The 17553-nt window shown below is 38.5% G+C and overlaps 1 pseudogene; it reads left to right on the plus strand.

Moving 5' to 3' along the window:
- The first annotated feature begins 1224 nt into the window (after positions 1-1224).
- Positions 1225-13017, plus strand: LOC134209823 (uncharacterized; annotated as a pseudogene).
- The last annotated feature ends 4536 nt before the right edge of the window (positions 13018-17553 follow it).

Raw genomic sequence — 17553 nt, forward strand, 5'->3', positions numbered from 1 at the left:
TTGACAGATACGTATTTCGACCGGAACAGTAAGGTCCTCTCCAGTACCCGTACTCTGACTCGACTCAAGTCGAGTCGACTAATTTTTTTTCCACTCGACCTCGTACCTGACTCGAATAAGTTGGAAATTGGAAATAAATCCGACTATTTCGATAAATTTAAATTGTTGACAGTAGCCAACTCTAATATGTCATATTATACTTGTGACAGAATATGATGCGAAAATCACTGTACAGATAAAATCATATATCTGTCACCCGAATCACGTTGGTATTACCGCCAATGATGATTCTACGCTGATACGTACCCTGCTCTGCGCCCGTTGTATAAACGTTACAGGTACAGCGAGCAAATTTGAATGCAAGCAATGCTAGTAACGCATACAATGGCATATCTGGTTGCGGCTACTACCCATCACTGACGTTAAAACATAATAAGAAAATGAGTTTTTCTTGTTGGAATATGAAAACGACCAATGAACGTGTTCGTTTATGATATATTTGTATATTCATTTTAGTTCAAACTACTTATTTTACAAAATTTATATGCCACATCATATCACTGAATTTACTAAATGATTTGTCTCAGTAGCATATATAAAATATTGTAACTGTTTGTCCTGGTTATACTTGATGACCTTAAATAATTTTCTTTGTTATTATCAACTTTTTGAATTCTGAGTTTCAGCATGTTCGAACGCTGATCTTTTTCTTAGTTTCTTGTAAATATTTCTTATAAAAAGGAAACGTCAACATATTTTCTATTTATATTTGAACTAATTATTTCCCAACAATTAAATGAAATTTCATCGTCTACAAAGTAATACTTAACAGCACGGATATCTCCATCAACTTTTACTAATTTTATATTACAGTCCTGGATTCACTGATTCAGCCTGCTTTGATCCGAATTGCCCGGAGAATGTCCTGCATTACCACATGATAAATCAGTAAATTAGATGAGCTATGGAAATCGTAAGAAATTGGATTAAAAATGGACCACATCCGAAAAACCAGAAGAAAAAAGAAATCTTTGACTTAATCTTAGAGGTCTACTGAACTTGGAGAATGGAGGTTAAATAATTTTGAGAATCTAGGCCATTTCCTGTATATGTACTGAAAATCAACGAAAATTGAAATAATTGTCAAACTCTGAATAACGCAGGAATCTAAGGAATTAAGTATTTGATTACCCAGGACGGTTTAAAGAATGGTTAAGAATTTGTATGATCGTTACAGAGTTAAACGTGTTCGAGATATTCTGTAAGTTAAGACCATGACAATGATCCAATCGAAGCTCACCCAACAAAACTATTTAAGCTGAATAAGCTAGTTTTACTGAAAAGACTACTTTTCAAATATAATCGATTTACCCACCTCCAATGTTTGTTGGGTAGAACCAAAAATGGGATATCAGAAAATGTGTGAGTACCTCATCCTTAAATTAGCAAAGATCTACAAATAGGAAAAGCCTTTCAAAAATCGAAGAATGAAAAATCTGCAGTGATTGTTCAGACTGAATACATTTTTTTTTTAAATCGAGATAATAAAGAATATAATAATAAATACTTACATATTTTGTAAAGACAACGGATAATGCCAGAAAATTTTGCATATCGAAGAGTTTCCACGATTGAGGGTAACAGTTTTAATAGGGATTTTGTTTATGGTAAATAGGGATTTTACATTTTGTCAATATCATATTAAAAAGCTGCAATATTGTAACATAATAATTTTGATAACGACAAATTTACTTTTTTAGCAATTTTACAGATAGTAGTTTTTACATCAATCGAAAATTCACCAATGTGTTTTGAACAACAATAAAATGTATAAAATAACAAGCAAAAGGCCGGATTTTAATAAAGTATGGAGGAATTGGTTTGTTCTTTATTGTCAGGGTGGTTTTGTCGACCAATTTTATGAAATTTGGCTACAATATTATTTGATATGCAAAGAATGTTTAGGCCAAATTTGAGCATGTCAATCATAAAAAACCCCGCCAATAATAGAACAAAACTCAGCTAAAGCCGTCATTCTTTTTACATTTTTAATAATATATTTACAGGTCGTAAAAATGGAAAATAAATTTTATTATTTGTAAGAAAATCTATATGTAACGCAAATAATACATAGTAACACAGCGAATGGTAAAAAAATATGTGTGTCATCCTGCTGCTGTACGCGTACAACATGGACTGTGTATCACTGTACAGAAATCATATGTCTGTCGATAGTATTAGAGATGTTAGATATGAGTTATATCACTTGATATAGCGAATCTTGACATGAGATGCCATATGCATTATTTACAGGAAACTAGATGTACAAACACGATGCCAAGATGTCTATATATCAAGTGATATAGCTCATAATCTGAACGTACTCATTACCTTTGATGAAAATAGTTCAGAACCGATACACAAATAATCATCAAAAATGTTCAACCTACAACCAACAACTATATTTTAGAAACTGTTTAAAGAAAACGCCGAATACTATCTTTGGACCTTTGACAATACACAACAGCATCGGCATCATTCTCCAAACAAGATTCGTAGGTTTTTAAAAACATTTGTAACTTCCATTTGATGATGGGTTATAAAGTCATTGGCCGATCCTCAGTCCAGGTGGTCAAATTATTAGTCAGAGAAAATATAGTGGATATGGTATATAGGTCATATGGTCTACTTCATGCACGTAGGTGGCGGTGGTCTTAATAAAATGTTTTCTCGAAACTCCATAACCATTCTTGTGCAAGGAGGAAAATGTTGTTGTGAATAATAATGTTCAGTTTAACATTCGCTGCTTTTGATGTTTATTTTATAATTTTATCAGGAAATTCTGGTTGATTCTTTGTGAGATTTTTTCCAAAATTACTTTAGTGAAAATGCTTTAGTATTTTTTAAGAAGATAATTATTCCCCATTGTTCCTTTCAAAATTTCATTGAAAGGGTTATACTTGTCTGACATATAGTTGATAGTAGTTGAACTCTTTTATAAATAAAACAATGTTGAATTCAAGACTATCGATCTACCTTTTTGAAAAAACTAAAAATCGATAAAATATACTGTGAGGAAGTAGGTTTGCTCTTAGCATATGAGCCAGCTATGCCATCTTCTCTAAATGACTATTTTTATATTTTTCCATGCATTGTGCCAAAGGCCACAATCGGCAAATATTAAACGAATCTGAGAATATTCAGTCCAAAATATTTGTCATTGCATGATTAGAATATTTTCTGGGCTTACTGTATGTGCTGCATGATTTATGTGATTGAGGGATTGAATTCTGATTATCTGGAAGATTGCAACGTCCGTGACTATTTATAGAAGTCCATTAACTCCACAGAGAATGAATAAAATTCTTACTCCGTAAGTATTGTTTTGAGCCAATGGAGGTTTCTCGATGTCCACGAAAATACCCAACCTGTAAGATTTTTTAACGATTTAGAAGGATTCTGAAATTCCACGATGGTTTGGAAGAGTTCAAAAGTCGTGCAATAAAAGTCGTGTCAGTAGTCTTGGAGGTCTTTGCGTTCCTAGAGGGTCCATGAGAGTTCCAATGGTGGATGAAGGCACAGAATGTTTATAATCAATGTTTGGAAAGATGTGATTATGAAACCTTTCGAGTTCTGCGTATTTACTTGATTCTTTTGTGAACGACAGAATTACACTGAAATTCTACATATCCTTAATGTTTTGCCTCTAGAAGTGATTAGGCTTCCAGTTACCCCAGAACATGGACAGAATTCAAACATGCAGATTTTTATACATTTTTTATACCTGGAATTTTTCGAGAAATGGTCTGAAAGTCAGGGAATTTCTATTTAAATTTGAGTTTGACAATTCTGAAATTTAGTGTGTTACTAATCAATTGGATCTCATTTTCGTAGACTCCGCACCCACTATCGCACCCACTATGATCTTGTCGATTACGATGAGCAACAGTAGCGGAGATAGAATACATTCTTGTTCAACACCAGCAAATACCCGGGTCAGATAAAGCTCCGTTATGGGACTCTGCACGTGTGATTCTACTATGGTTCGAGCGGACGACGATTTTATCCTCCTCCTTGAGTCTTAGAGCGCCCTACAGATTTTCGTGTCTAGATGATCGAAAGTCCTTGCCTGTTGAACTTGAAAACAATGCACAGTAACATGATGGTCGCCAATTGTCACACAGTTAGATCCACTTTTTTGGGACCTCCACAAGATGCCCTTCATCCCAGATATCGTGGAATAGTATACAACATTTGCGCAGATAGTTTGGGCCGCGGAGCACTCTGCTGAAATGCGATCGACCCGGAAGCCGTTGAATTCATGCTTCAGTTGGCTGCTTCAACTCCTGCAATGTGGTAGCTTCGGAGTGACGTGGGTAGCGTCGCACCCTTGGCGGCTGATGACGAGATGTTGATGGTTTCGAGTGTCGAAACTTGAAGAAGGTATTTGAATTCGAAGTGCTCGATCCAACGTTTCAGCTGATCAGTTGGGTTGGTGCAGACCTGTGGGTCACTTTTTAGTGACTTGGTCACTTTTCGGACTAGTCACTAAGGGCCGTACACTTATTACGTAAGCAATTTTTCTGGGATTTTCGACCCCCTCACCCCATGTAAAGATTTTTTCCATAAAAGATTTTTTATTATATGGGCATAAGATATTACAGAACCCTCCCCCATAAGTGCTTACGTAATATGTGTTCACGGCCCTAAAAAGTCTCTTTTTTCGACCCCAAGTCACTAAAGTCACTTTTCTCGGAAACTTTTGACTCTGCGTTTGTTATCATCGTGGAATGAGATAAAATATTGAAAATTTGAAACTTCGTTCGTCGAGAGATGCATGATCCGTCAAATGACGAATTTAGTAAAAAATACCACTTAGTAATTTTTGCCAGAACGCGGCTCGGAACTCTTTTGTGACCCTGATTTGCTGTGAATCTCGGTTGTCTTAGATTTTCAACAGCGATTAATTGAAGGGGTTTGTGTCACAGTTTATGATTGGGAATATATCCTATCGACTCAGTTCGACGAACCGAGGTGATGTCTGTATGTGTGTGTGTACAAATTTTGTAGACACACTCGGAACATAGCACACACAGAATCAATCAATTCATCAGCCGGTTGATTGCAGATAATACTATGGTCTACGAGCTCTATTAACCCTTAAAGGCGCAAGGCGATTTTTAAAATCGTCGGAAATATTTTAACGTAAATAACCATTAAAATTATTAACGTATTTTCGGTTTGTTCTTTAAAACAACATTGCGATTTAAGGGTTAAAAGTTTGACTGGAGTGATCCTATGGCTCTGTATACTTGTGTCAGTGTATCGACAGCGTTGTAGCTGTCCTGGAGTAAATCATCCCCAGGGGCGTTGGACCACATTCACATCTATTCCACTTAGATCACCTTGTAATAATGCACAGAGGACATCGCTATTCCAGATACATTGAAGTTGGATTTTTTGTACTCCACACGTCGAAAACTATCAAAGAGCAATTTATGAGAACATATTGTCCAAACTATGGTCGTCCATAGAGCCGAACGAAATTAGTTATCAGTCATGTCCTAAAAGTCTTTTCTATAATGATTTTTCAACTTTCAGGCCGAAGAAATCATGAATCGATCGGAATGTTGTTACGAGGATTAGCGGTCGATATTCACACATACTAACGGAGAACTATCGGCACATATTATCCTCAAACCATTGATCCCTGAGCAGGAGGTGAAACGGGTCATCCTTTGGGCCAAATGTTCCTGTGCGTATGGCGAATACAACACAGACAATAGCCGCAACCGAGTGTCGCACTTGGCGGTAGCTCGAATTCAGAGCTTCGCCCCAAACCGTGACCAGGTTAATATGAAAGTTGGATGGCCAATGTTAGATATATGATAGTTAAGGCGAGATTCACGGTGCCGATCCGTTTTCCATGCCAGTAATTCTGTACAATGGGAAATATGTTTGTCGTTCAGCGACTTTGTCCGCGACCAGAGCTTTACGGTCGTCGGATATGAATACTTTGCTTATGCAGCGAAGCCACCACCGAACCAGAAGGTAAGTTCATAATCTTATATTTCAATCAAAATAGTATTCATTGCTTCTTTTTAAACCAGACGAAGCGTATGAAGCGCGAGGAATCTCATCAGACGAATCAGAGTCCAAAGATTGGCCCTTATTCGGCGACTACGCAGGAAAGCAATTCGGTATTGAGTGCCTTAACGTAGGAACTCAAATCGATTTTATGGTGGAAACAAAAAGTGAAGTTCTGGGTAAATGTTACCTCATCGGAGAAAGTGGACAAAGAGAATCGGTATAACTTTTCAAAATATTACTGCCTTATCCTGGTTGCGAGTTCTTCCAGTATCGCGACAACGACTATCACGGTGAGGGCTGATATTCGACTGGAAACCAATCGTACGTGGATGGGAATACTGGGTTCCGGAGGACTCCGTCACTACTCAGTTAAATCGACCGGTCCAACTACAAAACAGGGACCTGGTGAAGATAACTCAAAACTACCTCGCTTGTGTCTCAAGCTATCTACAGGAGAACAGCACGGGGATTCTGGTTCACTGTATTAGCGGTGGATCGACACCGCCGTTCGTTTCTGCTTAGAATTTCGCTCCATGGATGGTGAAATTCATCAGTCGTTGGATGGGCACAGATGCTCACTTACGATCGCTTACGATTGGTTTCTGTTCTCACAATCTGCCCGATCGGTGAGCAAGGGCGAGGGTCATATTCACTTCTGTTTCTACATACCAAATATATCACCGACGAAGAATACAGTGTCTTAACTCACAGGTGAGTTTGATTGATCAATTCATTCATTCAATCAATTGATTCATTCAGTGTCCATGACCGGTCCTAGTGAACAGTCTCTTGATTTTGAGTTTTGCTTAGCTACACACTATTTTATGAAGATGCACACTCGTTAAAACTACAATTACTATAGCACTTTCCGTTTGCAAATTTGTGTTTTAGATATCGAAGCCAGCACAGCAGCGGCAGCAGCATAGACGTGATTCGACGACAGCGCAGCATCCTCGATGGATTGTTGCTGGATGGGGAAAGTCGGGGTTCCAGTTCTCATTGAACTCGTGCTTCCAGTTTTACAAGTGGAGAGTTTCTGATATGCTAAACATCATTGATTGACCAGCGATGGGGCAAGCAATAGTAAGCAGCAAAACGTAGGGCTTAGGGGAAGAACGGAGGTGCCCAGGTTGTAATGGAGATGATAGTGTTAACTCATTCAACGGTAAGCTGATGGTTTTGCGCTTTGTTTATGTTGACCAAAATATATATTGTTCCAGCAAGGATCTACAAGCGCATAGTCATGATAGTAGTAGAGTATTGATGTATACTCTAAGATAGGCTCTAACCACAACAACCAATGGTCACCACCGCCACCAAGAAGGTAAACCCATAATCATCATTTTGTGATATTTTTTTTCACGTTCATGGCGCTAATGCTACACTTTAAAAATCATCACCACATATTCACGAAAAAATCAAGTGGTTGTCCGACATTTCGCGGTAAACCATTTGCGGCATCATTCGCGGTCATCATTTGGCGGTAATCTGTTTCGGTTTATACAATATGGCGGTATTCCGTTTCGCTGGTGATCCGTTTTGCGGTATTCACAACTTACCTTATCTTATTAACTTTTTTTGTATTTTTAAGAGTTTGCATTCTTTTCTCTTCTTCTTCATTGGCATTTCATCCCCCACTGGGACATTTGCTGCCTGCAGCTTTTAGGTCATTAAGCACTCCACAGTTATTAAGCGAGGTTTCTAAGCCAAATTACCATTTCTCATTCGTATAATCGAGGCTAACACGATGATACTTGTATGCCCAGGGAAGTCGAGACATTCCAATCCGAAAATTATCTAGACCTCGGCACTGGGAATCGAACCCAGCCACCCGCATGGTCTTTGCTTTGTAGTCGCACTAATTTCTACGGCTAGTGAGCCTCGTCTTTTTTCTACCAACTCTTAATTTTCTCTTCTTTATATGGCCGTTTCTTTCATTGCGCTCTTTCAAGTATTTTTTCTCATTTCTTTTACGCATTATTTTAAGTATTTCCAAAGATATACATTATTGTCAATAATAATTAGATGTGAGCTTGTTACACGATACACTATATCAATGATAAAGTCGCTGTCTAATACCTACAAAGGCTATGTATCTGGTAGAACTTGAAGATGAAAAACTGAAATTATTCACGTAAGGCAAATGTATCTTCCTTAAATGTTAGCCACATTAGCGATAATATCATGTGCTTCTTCAAATGTTCGCATTTGCCTGGTATAAGACAAAATGTTGTTTTGTCTTCTTTAATGTTCGCATTTGCCCGGTATAAAACAAATTGTGATGTTTTGCTTTCTTTAAATGTTTGCATTTGCCCGGTATGGCGAGTGTGTTGTTTCGCATTCTTATATACCATCTAGGGGCATGACAAGGTAAAGGGTGAGAATGGGTCATATTTCAGCCACTTAGAATGCTTTAGATTGGATTGAGGGCAGAAGACTAAATATAAGAATTTTTTACGATTTTGTCTTGACCTCAGACTGCCGGTGAAAGTGATGATCCATTCTCACCCCAGACCCATTGTCACCCCATGGTGGTGCTAGTTTTATTTGAAATATGTTTTGCTTCAAACATTGTTTTGTTGGATTTGAATTTATATAGTTCAAGTAAACTGGTGGTTCGATTCTGGTGCGGTCAAGGCAATTTCGGATTGAAATTTCTCGACTTCCTGGCATAAAAGTCATTCATCATCGTGTCACCTCATGATATCTTTTCTTCTTATTGGCATTACATCCCACACTGGGACAGAGCTGCCTCGCAGCTTAGTGTTCATTGACACTTCAAGTTATTAACTGTGAGGTTTCTAGGTTTTTTATTTTTGATCGTATATCATGAGGTAGCACGATGATACTTTTATGCCCAGGGAAGTCGAGACACTTAATCGAAATTACTCTAGACCGGCACGAATTGAACCCAGCCACCTCGCATGGTCTTGCTTTGTAGCGCGTTCTACCGCAGCCTCAAGGATATACAATGCAAAAATGGTAACTTGCTAGAAACCTCGCAGATAATAACTGTGGAAGTGCTGAATGAACACCGTGTGAGGCGGTTGTCCTAGTGTGGGGATATAATCATAAGAAGAAGAATGTAAACTCAATGATTATTCGCTTTACAATAATATAGATTTTAGGCTTTTCAAAGCTGAAGAACACATTATTGAACTACTTGTACATTAGTAAAATTAAACTCAAATTGGTATTGACCAGAAAAGTTTCACCTGCGAATAGTACTAACTCGGAATGGAAAACCGCCAAAATATAAACCGCGGATATGATACTGAACGCGAAGTGGTAGACTGCGAACTGGTACACCGCGAAAAGTTTAATCCGCTGAATGTTTTACCGCGAAATGTCGTACAATCAATGCGAAAGTAGGTAAGTGGGTAGAAAAAATTATGGTCGTCGTTACCTACATGGATACCTGGTTGACACAGCGTGAAACACCTATGCCTGTGTATTGTGAAGCTCCATAATGTTCTTCTGAGCTTTATCAAACACCACTCCTCAGATACCTACTTGCCTTCGTCTTCCCATTCTGTTGGCCATTGATTTGATCTGATCTGGGGAGGTATTATCGAGCGACGCGCCTCCGGTGAAAAATATAGACGCCTTTTTCCGCATTCAGCATTGATACGCCACTTCCGTTGAATTCTCGAGGTTGTTCATTCGCTTGATGGTGGATACAACGATTTGATTCATCCGACGCCAGGAACGGTGTCACCCGCAAAGAATGCATAATTATATCAGAAGTGGATGTTGTAAAGAATCGGACTCCAACACTGATCCTTGGAAGTTATTTGATTCAATGTTTTGATCCCGTCCTGCCCGAGAGATTCTTATTCTCAACGTGCGGATGATTGATCACCCTTTCGGTTTTACCAGAGCAGCATTAGAACGAGAGGGTTGGTTGAACTTGATCTATTGCTCTTCCGCGGCGGCCGTTCCAGGGATCGCGCTGCTCATGTGCAGCAGCAAAGACTCATTGCGAATGCTTCAGCTTTCGTGATGGGCTCCATGAAATTCGCATTCACGTTTAGCGGGGACTTCGTGTTTCATCGTGTTCTGGGGTTGCGGATCAACTTCCATTTTTTGTTATTCAGGTTCTTCGGCAAGTTCTCATATCGATGTTCTGTGCTTGTCGCTGTGATGGCATTGTTTAGATGGCTGACCACCGCACCAATCAGGGTCGAACTTCCGACCTGAATGAACTGCCTTCCAGGCAGGATTCTCAGCCGAACCAGGCCTAACTTCATCGGGATGTCCTTCTTCTTTGAAAAGATTCTACGCGTAGGAACAGTCAGCCCCTTTAGGCTGCAGTTTGCAGTTTGATGATTCTGAAACATTCATTTTCCCAGCAACTGTTCTAGATTATTTTTTTATACCAGTCTACCGTCAAAATTTAAAACCTGATAGTACTATTTTTTTGGCGAACCATTTCACGGTGAACAGTTTTGGGCCAAACCGAGCAAATGCGAGTATTCGAATAAGGCAAAATAACTCATTTGGCCTTATACTCCAAATGCGAGCATGTAAGAAGGAAAAACATCTCGTTTTGCTTTATACGGGCAAATGAATCGTTGAAGAAAGCAAATAACACATTATGCTTTATTACGGACTAACGCTTCTTCTTCTTCTTCTTGGCATTACATCCACACTGGGACAGAGACGCCTCGCAGCTTAGTGTTCATTAGGCACCTATAGTTATTAACTGCGAGGTTTCTAAGCCAGGTTACCATTTTTGCATTCGTATATCATGAGGTAGCAGATGGACTTTTGTCAGGAGTTGAGACAATTCAATCCGAAAATTGCCAGACTGGCACCGAATCGAACCCAGCCACCTCAGTGGTCTTGCTTTGTGGCAGCGCGTCTTGCGTTAGGATCATCGCGTAACCGCAAAACGGCAAAGCAAAATTTTGATATATCCTGCTGAAGACGTTCGTTTTGGCTCATATCCCGAACATGACTCATATTCGAAACTGGCGTTTGGCAACCTAAAACTAAAATTCGACGGTTTTCAGTTCTGATGGCAGATTACAAAAATTCAAGATCCTATGGAAGAATTTCACGAATAAAGCCCAAATGGTCATTTAAAACCGAGGTCGATATTTATTTATTTATTTCTTTTCAATTCACTTTATCACCTTATCGTTTTAACTTCCTATAATTTATCCTTTTTGAAACGTGGGCAGTTCTTGTTTGATACTTTATACTGATGGGCCCAGCTCCTCGATGAACCTACGCCGAATGGAGCATCCTTTCCACTGGACTCAATCCTGGGCCAATCGCTTTCAGTCGCCCTGAACATTGAGCGCGCCTTCAGGTCTTCTTCAACTGCAAAAGCCATCGTGCGCGGCCTTCCACGAAACCTGCGGCTCTTCCGGTTCGCTCTAAAATTATATTCGCTTGATGTTCTTCCGGCATACGAACAACGTGTCCAATCCACCGTAGTTTGCCTGTTGTATAAGCTTAATAATATAAAGCCCTTCTTCCAGTTCTTTGTTTATTTCGAAGGATTTTCAAACTGACTATTTGTTGCAAGCCATGATAACAAAGCTTTTATTATTTTCCTGTAATTTTCCCTACTTTATTGCATGCAGTTCTTTTACTTTCAGCTGTTCATTTAAACCTTGAACAAGAAGCTTTAGTGTATTCTAAGATTAGATTAACGACTTAAAATTTGGTATTGCATATGAATTATGCCAAACAGCAATTAATTTGGAATCATATGTATATTATGCCAAACCCTTCGATTTTTAGACCATAAGCAGATCAGATGCATTCGTCGTACATTCACTATACCGGTCCTGAGATCGATCCCTGTGGAACACAGTATGTGGTAACTCGTCATACAATTATATGCGGTAAAAATTCAGGATCTTGCAATTGGTCTGGAAGCTCTAATCGGTAGAGAGACTTTTACAGCGGCATCAATGCGCAGTACCTGATACCACGTCTATTCATCAATTTTGGCTGTGTCGGTATTAGTAGAGTAGCTTCGATCTCTGATCGTGAACCTAGGCTATTGTCAGCGACAAACTGATTATCTTCATCCTATTTTGTATCAATTTCAACAAGGATTGTCCCAGCTTGGTAGAATAGGAATGTTCACAGCAGCATCTATCTACCTAGCTGATTTTTGATGATTAATTGAAAGTAACAAGTGTTTGTCTTTGGTGACTCGTTCATTCCGTTTCGTTTCAACTTCATAACATGATCATTTTCTAGGCCTGATAAGCATTCGTCTTCATTATAAAAAGCAACTAATCACATTATTTTTACTAATGCAGAACTAGTCCTGTAACAGTGCCAAGTGAGAACAGGCTGAGACAACGTCAGGAGTCTTCGTCATCGCTTTCGGTGGGTAGCTACAGATGATCACCGGTACCGGAAGCCTCCGCAGCTGAATCGGTGAACGAAATGCATACCAGTACAACGGAATCCCGGACACAACTGCCCCAATCATCCACATCATCAGCATCACATCACCATCCCCATCAGCATCCGCAGCACTATCAGAGTTCTAACAATGGCCAATCCGGTAGCAGTCATTCGTCGCTGTTCCATTATCAGGTGGCGGCAACATCCCTGACCATCATCAACAACGCTTCGACACCAAATGCCAACCAACATCACCCCAGTCAGGTAACCAGCTGCTGTTCAACCATCAACGGAGAGTACTACCTAATCAGCTGGACCTGTACGCATGTGAGTCGTATGAATCAAAACATCAAAACAAAACGAGTTTCAATAACGTCTAACCCGATTTCAATTGTCTCACAGTCGAGGAACGCCTTCACAGCTTCGAACGCTGTTCTACAACCGTTACTACTCAACGATTGCATTAAGTTCAACTCGGTCCGGACTCAGCCCTTGGGAGTTTGTTGGGAACTTTGCCGAAAAGTCGGACTGGCGAGTCGACCTTCCGTCTAGAGAGAAATGCATTTTCAAAGGCCCTATTTGGCAAGTCGAATCGAGAAAATGGCCACATGTTGTAGATTCTACTCGACAAGTATGGGAGCGAGCGAAACAATCGACTTGAAACATGCAAGCCCACGCCAACTACAGACAAAACGGCGAGTCGTTTTGGTCGTCTCGGCCTGCGTAATAGACCTGCATAATTTTAATGAATTTCGACCGCGAGCGAGCACGTGTCTTCCTTTACAACAGCATTACCTTGTGAAAATAATGAACAAAGTCTGCCTAGCTCTCAGTGTAATTCGTTTAAATTTAGCTATATGAAACCGTGCGCGATATTGGAGTGTGACCGTCCCCGAAAGGTAACACGATGTTAAATCATTTAGAAAAGTGTCGACACTGATACTAAAACGATATGATAATACGAAACCGATAAAACATACCGAAGTGATGTCATTTCTCAGATATTGAATGAAACTGTAATACTATACCCATTCATGAATATGCGATTATACGTGACGGATTTAGACCGATCTAGAGTTATATTATTTTAGTGGAAATTTGATAGAGTACCCATTTGATATTACAGATATCCATTTGGTATAACAGTCGCCGGACACGTTATTCCAACAATGTAGAGGCAAAATCACCATACCAGAAATATGACTTCAATATAACCATAACATATTCTGACTGTCTTTCTAACGTCTTCATTTAATTTATTCGATCTATAAAAGGCCCTGCAGTAGTACGTGCGAGTATGGACACATAATCGAAAAATTTCCGACCGGCAGAAAATTCAGACCAATAGTACCGTCTTGCTTTGTAGCCTCGTACTTTCCATGGCCAAAGAGGTCTCTCAGTCTTATACTGAGCAAACGTCCATTGCAAGAAAGTAATATCTCCTCACTTTGCCCTCAGTCGGCCAGATGCGCTCAGTCAGAAGCATTGCCATGAAAGAAGACTTTAAACCACAATATAAATGAATTTAGACCGGAATTCAAAGCACTAGCACCATGCGAATAGAAGAATTTCGGTGAAAAGTACATTTTCGGAAATTTTCTGGAGAATTTGTAAAAGATCACGTTATTGAACACAGAAAACATTAGTAAATGAAAACGTAATGGTTCAAGCGCAATAGTACTATCGCAAATTGTACAATCGAGGTAACGTTCTCTAACTATCTGTGTAACAAAGTAAGAAAAATCCGAATAAATCTAGTTTATATTCAGTATTTTTAACAAAAAAGCCTAGTTTATTTGGCTTTTTGTGATTGGGTCTCATTGGTTTCGGTCTTTTATAATTCGCTTTGTACTTTGGCTTTTTGTAATGCAGCCTTTCAAAGACCCATCTAATTTATTCCATGGAAAATTGAATAGTTTGTATGCTATTCAACACATTTCATTTTTTTTCAAATTACAGCCAAAAAATAATACCAAATGGTTGTACATATTAAAAATGGCTAATATGATTATTACATCTCAAATTATTACCAATGGAAAAAAGATTTTTTTTGTAGATATGAACCGCTTTTTACTTTTCCGATTTTTAATCGCTTGTTGTAATTACATTTGTTTTCAGTCATATGTTAATTTGTCTGTTCTCTTACTATTAAACAACAAATGCATTATGTGCTCAGAAATTTTTATTTATGTTTTTTTCCTTTCTAAAACTTCAACTGACTCGCATACCAAGGTTCAGAGGATGAAACAGAGTTTTTTTATGTTATTCAAAGGATTATTGAGGTTTCAAGAAGCAACACACGGAAAACAGTGAAGAAATATGTAATGACAGATAAAATATTTCTAGTATCCCTGTTTAATTTTACATTTACAATGAAAATTATTTTGAAAATAAATGAACACATTTTGAATTTAACAACTGCTCCTTAGAGGTACTTAGTTTATGTTGACAGAGATGATATAATTTTCTCCGAAAGCCAACTAAATTGAACTTGAAAACCTGTAAATCTGCTGAGAGATTGATGTAGCCGATGCTATGAATGTTTACAAATAAAATTAGAAATTATTTATTGAAAATAGAAACCAACTCTAAATTAAAGGAGACACCGTAAGAAAAGATGTTTGACCAAAACGGGAGTGGGGGAGAACTACAAAATTTCAATCGGCCTTTTAGAACATGTATAAATTTTAACGAAGGATTTGTGCTGTAAATGTATAGGGATATAGAATAAGGTTGAGCTAGTGCATTGCCTATCATAGGTTTGAACTATTTTGAAATCAGTCGAATACTATTTCATGGGTGAAATGAACCTAACTAGTATGAATGGCATAGGTTTACTGGACGTGAACGACTGCATTTAACGCTTTATAAGCAGGGCAAATATATTACTTATTACTTACCACACACAAATTATATGTCTTCTGTTTATTAACAAGCTTCCACGAGGGCATCGATGTCGTTCTCCGATCTTTACATTTGCATCGGCATGACCCACGTAGAGTAGGTGTATCAAAATTTCCACGGTCCCATATTCCAATGCAGCATGCAGAGGCGTTTCACCGGAAAAATCCCGGAGCATTTATACTGGCTTCATTATCGACTAACAGTTCAACCAGGCTTAAGTTTTGCTTCTCAACAGCAATATGAAGCGGGTAATTCATTATTGGACACATTCACAAGGGTGACGTTCTTCACCAAAAGTAATTCTGCAATCTCAATCAGGACTTGCTTCATACAAACAAGAAAGAGCGCCGTACGACCTTCATAGCAACGAGCCTTCATCGATCTCCGTTTTGGAAAGCAGCAGCTCGACGCATTCCATATTTGCACTGACCACGGCATGGTGCAGTAGGGTCCAGTTGTGATTATCACGAAAGTGTCCGATCTTGATAAGTCGATTTTTATTAGACTTGCGTTGCAAACACTGCTGGAGCGCAATCGGATCACCAGTGGCTGCGGCTTGCCAAATGTTTTCCCCGCGGACATACTTGATATGTAAGGAATATATCATTAGTGGTCGGTAGAAGGTAATTCAGGTGAAGTAAATTTTAACCAGTTTGCTTACCTGTATGTACGAAACGTTCGAATTTAATTTATCTTATCGAAAAAAACATTGTTAGGAAATTGCGCATAGCGACTACAAAAATGTTTATTTATTTACCTTTGAGATCTCACGTCACACGTTCATTTAAGTCTACACGCTCGTCTGGCTCAACTCAAATTTGGGTCAGTTTAACTCAAAATCGGAAAAACTGGCTCAAGACAAAATTGAGTTCATGGCCTTGAACTCAATTTTGAGTCATGGTGTAAGATATTTAATTTTGAGTTATATCTACTCAATTTCATAAAATCGAATATTTATGAAATTGAGTTTGTCAAACTAAAAGAAGCTCATTATTAGCATGTTTTCTTTTCAAAGCAAAAATACAAATTTTATTACGTTTATTAAAGTGAATGAATACATAAATTGAAAATAGCTTATATAATTATAATAATGTCGTATCTTGTCGTATAAAACTCGGCATGAAGGAGTCTTCAGAATTTGAATTGGCCAATGTCATTTACATCTCAGGGGTATTTTAGGTTCCAATTCTGCATTGTTTTGCGCCGAGCATCCATGAGTCTTCACCGGTCTGTCCGACGTCTTCCAGTAACATTGGATTTTTCTATTAGGTCGTCCAGTCATTAACTTTCTCCAAAATTCATCAATTCGCTATCGGAAAGTTTGGAAGTAACTCTTTAAATTCGAATCCAAAAGGTTATTATTTTAACTTTATTCATGAATATGAAACATGTCAGAAACTTACTCTATAAGCAGAAGTGACCGCTTCTTGCCATCTTGCTATAAGACCACTCTTTGTCTTGGCTATTACCGTTGCGAGCAAAGACAGGATTACTGATACGGAGATGGCGAGTTTTATTTCCGATATCTGGCCTATGGGCCTGTATAGGATGGGATGGAAAACATTCTCGGTCGAGTGTATCTGTTGTGCTTGCCACACAACATGTATCTTATGCAAAAACGAACATATAAAAATTGTTCCAATAAATAATTGTGGAAATGGTAATAGAACACAAGTTGAAATGCAGGCCAAAATTCCAGTTGGAATTGTAGAGCCGTGAAGAAGAAACCTATATGAGTAATTGAACTGAATGTGATAAACATACAAGTTGCTGACGTATGTTGGCTAAACTTACCGAGAAACTTACGTATTTTAATTACTATATTTTCCCACTAAAGATTTTCACCCATATAAAACGTTTAGATTGAGGTTTGGACTTCATTTTTCTAACATTTTCTCAGTGAACTCAGTTTCATATTTTAGCCTTTTTATATTATTTTGAGTGACAATTACTCAAATTCATAAATTTCAGTTATTCAGCGTTTGACGTCTCAGAAGAAATTATGAATTTGAGTTAAATCGACCCAAAATTGAGTTCAGCCGGACGAGCGTGTACTCAAAAGTAAAGGCTCCGTCAGACGTTGCAAAGCAAATCACTCGTGCGAGCGAATGATTTCGAGAGCACTCGCAATTGCAGTCACATTGTAGCAATTTTTACTAAGCAAATGACAGATTTACTCTCATG

This window comes from Armigeres subalbatus, chromosome 2 (assembly GCF_024139115.2).
Source record: "Armigeres subalbatus isolate Guangzhou_Male chromosome 2, GZ_Asu_2, whole genome shotgun sequence".
Classification (NCBI taxonomy): domain Eukaryota; kingdom Metazoa; phylum Arthropoda; class Insecta; order Diptera; family Culicidae; genus Armigeres; species Armigeres subalbatus.